Here is a 5,163-nt window from a genome sequence, read left to right as displayed (position 1 = left end):
TAGTCAATGAAGTAGAAGATGTGTTTGTTTGTTTTTTCTGGAACTCCCGTGCTTTCTCCATAATCTAGCGAATGGTGGCAATTTGGTCTCTAGTTCCTCTACCTCTTCAAAAATCAGCCTGCTTTTCTGGTAATTATTGGTTCATATATTGTCTAGCTTGCAGAATCTCAAGCACAACCTTGTTGGCATATGAAAGAACTGCAATCGTTTGGTAATTTAAACATGCTTTGGCATTGCCCTTTTTTAAGATTGGAATATGAACTAATCTTTTCCTATCAGTGGCCACTGTTGAGTTTTCCAAATTTGTTGGCATATTAAGTACAGCACTTTAACAACGTCATCTTTTAGGATTTTAAATAGCTAAGCTGGAATTCAATCACCTCCACTCTTACCTTTGCCAAGAAAACCCCATGGACAACATTAAAATGATAAAAGAGATGACATCAGAAGATAAGTTCCTCAGGTCCAAAGGTTTCCAATATGCTACTGGAGAAGAGTGGGGGACAACCACAAGTAGCTCCAGTACTAATGAAGTGTTTGGGACAGAGCAGAAAGAAAGCTCAGCTGAAAATGCATTTGGTGAAGAAAGGAAAATCCAATGCTATAAAGGTCAATATTGAATAGGAACTTGTAATGTAAGATTTATGAACCAAGGTAAGCTGTAAGCTGGATGTGGTCAAACAGGAGAAGGAAAGATTAATAACCACATCTTGGATGTCAGTGAACTTAAATGGACAGGAATGGCTGAATTTAACTTAGGTAATCACTACATATAGTACTGTGGGCAAGAATCTCTTAGAAGAAATGGAGTAGCCCTTATAATCAATAAAAGGGTGAGAAAGTAGTACTGGTGTATAATCTCAAAAATGATAGAATGATATATGTTTGAATACAAGACAACCATCAACATCACAGTAACAGAAGTCTATGCTCCAACCACTGATATTGAAGAGGCTGAAGTCGATCAGTTCTGTGAAGACCTATAATATCTAGAACACCAAAAAAAGATGTCACATTTCATCATAGGGGATTGGAATGCTAAAACAGAAAATTAAAAGATAATTGGAATAGCAAGCAAGTTTGGCCTTGGAGTACAAAATGAAGCAGGGCAGAAATTAACAGAGCTTTGTCAAGATAACACACTGGTCATAGCAAACACTCTTTTTCAACAACCTAAAAGGTGACTCTATACATGGACATCACCAGAACATTAATATAAAAATCAGATTGATTATACACTTTGCATCCAAAGGCAGAGAAGCTCTATAGAGTCAGTTGAAACAAGAGCTGAGGAGGCAGAGCCAAGATGGCAGAGTAAAAGCAGTGACTTGCTTAAGCTCTCCCCCCAAACCCTCCAAATACCTGTAAAAATGATTCTAAACAAATTCAAAAGCAGCAGAACCCACAAAAAGACAGAGTGAAACAAATTTCCAGCCCAAGAGAACCTGGATGTTTGATTGGAAAGATATATTGCACCAGGTGGGGAGACGAACGCAGTTCAGCGTGGGCACACAGGCAAAACAGGCCTCAGCGAACCTGGAGCAGGCCTCAGAGAACCTGGAGCAGGCCTCAGAGGGCTGAATCACAGGCAGCTGTGGCAGTTTCCAGATTTCTCAACCCATGAACACCAAAGACAACTTAGAAGGTCAGTGGGAAATGTCTGTGACTGCGTTGAGAAAGAAGGGTGGTCCCAGCCCCAATCCCCATGCGTGGCTCAGGGGCAGCGGCTGCTTCTGGAGCTTCTGGAGCTTCCAGCCTACAGATGGAGGGGACATCAACTCGCTGATCAGAGAGGGATTGAAGGAATCTCCTTTCTTGTGTAGGATTATCTTGCTCCGTGCTTGGATCTGGGTCACAGTTCTGGGTGGTGGTCCTGAGGCGAGGGCAAATTCTGGCATGGTGGAGCTTGTAGTAGTGGTCAATAAGAAATCCTCCTCACAGTTCCAAAGCAGAAAAGAGTGCTTGTGGTCACTCATAGTCCAGAGCACTGGCCAGGAAAGGAGTAAACACCTCGCCTCTTATCATACCACCTTGGAAGAACTGAAAATTTACAGGTCCCTAAAAGTATCTCTGAAAACAGCTGCACAAAACCCCGAAGCTTGGGACGGTACATTCTCTACACTGGAAGCAGACCCCTACCTTAACAAAGAGTTTATAACTCAAGTAATTGGCTGGGATCATGAGCAAACCTCACAAAAAGTCAGACCATAAAATTTTTCTTTGGTAACAAAGAAGATCAAAACATACAACCAGAAGAAGACAACAAAGTCAAAGCTCCTACATCCAAAGCCTCCAAGAAAAATATGAATTGGTCCCAGGTCATGGAAGAGTTCAAAAAGCATTTTGAGAAGCAAGTAAGAGAAGTAGAGGAAAAACTGGGAAAAGAAATGAGAATGATGCAAGAAAATCATGAAAAACAAGTCAACAGCTTGCTAAAGGAGACCCCCTAAAAAAATACTTAAGAAAATAACACCTTAAAAAATAGCCTAACCCAAATGGCAAAAAAGGTCCAAAAACCCAATGAGAAGAATTCCTTAAAAAGCAAAATTGGCCAAATGGAAAAGGAAGTCCAAAAGCTTATTGAAGAAAATACTTCCTTAAAAATTAGAATGAAGCAATTGGAAGCTAGTGACTTTATGAGAAATCAAGACACTGTAAAAAAAATCCAAAAGAATGAAAAAATAGAAAATGTGTGTATGTGGGGTGTGTGTATGCATGGAGAGAGAGAGAGAGAGAGAGAGAGAGAGAGAGAGAGAGAGAGAGAGAGAGGTCACTTGAGCAGTATATACACTACAATTAGAAAAATATAAAGAAGATTGGAAGGGTCCCTGAACAATGATGACTTGCAACTTTGTGCATCATTACATACACACACACACACACACACACACACACACATTTACTTGACTGTACATGTTTATAATAGGAGTTTTGTTTTTATTTTGCTCTCAATGTTGGGTGTGATTTGGAGCAAGAGAGTGAGAAGGTAGACTTTTGCTGATTTAAAAATGAAATATGATTTTAAAATAAAAATGGATATGTGTATTATATATGTGTGTGTACATACATATAACCAAAAGTCCCTGATAGATAAGTGTTCAGAGGACATAAACAATCAATTCTCAAACGAATTATAAACTATTAGTAACTATATGAAAGAATTATCCAAAACTCTAATAATAAGAAATGCAAATAGAAATATCCCTCAAAGGTTAAGTTTTACCTCACATCCAACAAATTAGCAAAAAATAACAAAAGATAGCAACAGTCAATATGGAAAAGATTGTGGAAAGGTAGGCACACTAGCACATTGTCCGTGGAGCTGTATACAATATAATCATTTTGGAAATCAATTTTAGAATTATGCTAATGAAGTGACAAAAATGTTGATATCCTTTGACCTTCAGATTTCACTATCAGGATTATATTCCCAAGGAGGTCATTGATAGGAAATCCCCATGTTCATAAAAATATCTATAGCAGAACTTTTTGTGGTAGCAAAGAACTGGAAACAATGTAGATGCCCATCAGCTGGTAAATAGCTAAATAAATTGTGGTATATAAATGTAATGGAATATTACTATCCTTTGAGAAATTATGAATATAATGAAGACAGATAAGCAGTTACAAAATCTGATCTATATAATCTGATGCAGTGATTTACATAACCTGATAGAGTGAAGTAAGGCCAGCCAAGAAAACAAAAGACACAACTAGAACAATGTAAATAGAAAAAATAACCATAAAACAATTAGAAATGAATGTTACATAATTACAAAAACAAGCATGGCTTCAAGAAGAAATATGAGAAAACACCACTGCCCTACTATTTTGCAAAGATGGTGTGACTACACTTCACACTTTTTTTCAATATTTTGATCAGTTTTGACTATTTCCTCTTACGCCTTCTTTTCTTCAAAAATTATTGTTTGTTATATGCCATAATTCTCTGAGAGCCAGATGATGGGAGAGAGTGGGGAAAATTGTAGTGATATGAAAAACAAAAAAAAAAATCAATAAAATATATTTTTAAAAAAGATTATAGATCGAATTGGTGGGGATGTCAGAAGCCATCTAATCCAATCTAAGCCAACTCTGTCATTTGCAGATGAGGAAATTGAGACCCAGGGATTTAAAATTACCTGTCCAAGGTCACAAAAGTATGATTTGAACCCAAGGCCTCTGATTTCAAAGCCAGCGTTCTGTTCACTCTACCAGGCCAGTAAAACAATACATCAGTAAAAATATGTATTTTTTTGAAGTTGAGAAAAATTTATGATGTTCCAGCAGCAGCAGGCCAGAACAAAAAGTACAGCTCAATCTCATCCATCCTGTGAGAAGAAACCTGGATGGCATTATTATAGATCACTGTATAGAAGTCTAAAAGTCAGTTTGCTGAAATTACCTTCAGGATGAAAATGTTTGAAATTTTTGCCTGCCTTTTCAATTTCATAGTGAAGTAACAAAAGAGCTCCATGACCGAAAAGCTTTCCAACTGTTCATTCATTAGACCCTTGAAAGCCAAGTCATAAATTGTAAACTTTCCCTTTCTGTCATCAGATACTAAAGAAAGGAGACATTACATGCTTAATCTAAAATTCATAATTAGTATGTAGTAATCATTGTCCACAGTATCAAAGAATCACAGCATTGGCAGGAGTCTTGATATCATCTCTTCCATGCCCATATTTCAAGTAGGACCAAACTGTAACTACCTCAGTGGGATGACATCTTAAACTCTAAAGGAGGAGCTATTCTCAATCTCTTTGCTAATATATTCCATTATTTCAAGGTAGGAAGGAACAAAGGAGAATCAAGATTTCCTCTTGGCTATAGTACTTCCCCGCTGTGTGATTGAGGGCAGATCCCTTAAACTTTCTGTGTGTTCAATTTTCAATATTCATAAAACTGGGCTAATATACTTGTCCTTTCCATCTCAGAAGGTCCTAGTGAGGATCAAGTAATGTAGTGCACATGAAAATGCTTTGAAAATAATAATAGCAGGATTTATATAATGTTTTAATGCTTGCTAAATGTTTTACAAATGTTATCTCAATTGATCCTCACAAATTGATGAGGTAGGTATGATAATTGTCCCATTTTACAGATAAGGAAACTGAGACAGGCAGAGGTTAAGTGACTTGCCCAGGGTCACAGAACTTA

The sequence above is a fragment of the Phascolarctos cinereus genome, unplaced genomic scaffold, assembly GCF_003287225.1.
Source record: "Phascolarctos cinereus isolate Bilbo 61053 unplaced genomic scaffold, phaCin_HiC Scaffold_4;HRSCAF=312, whole genome shotgun sequence".
In the NCBI taxonomy this organism is placed as follows: Eukaryota; Metazoa; Chordata; class Mammalia; order Diprotodontia; family Phascolarctidae; genus Phascolarctos; species Phascolarctos cinereus.
The sequence above is the reverse complement of the archived record's forward strand: the minus strand, read 5'-3'. Positions refer to the sequence as shown.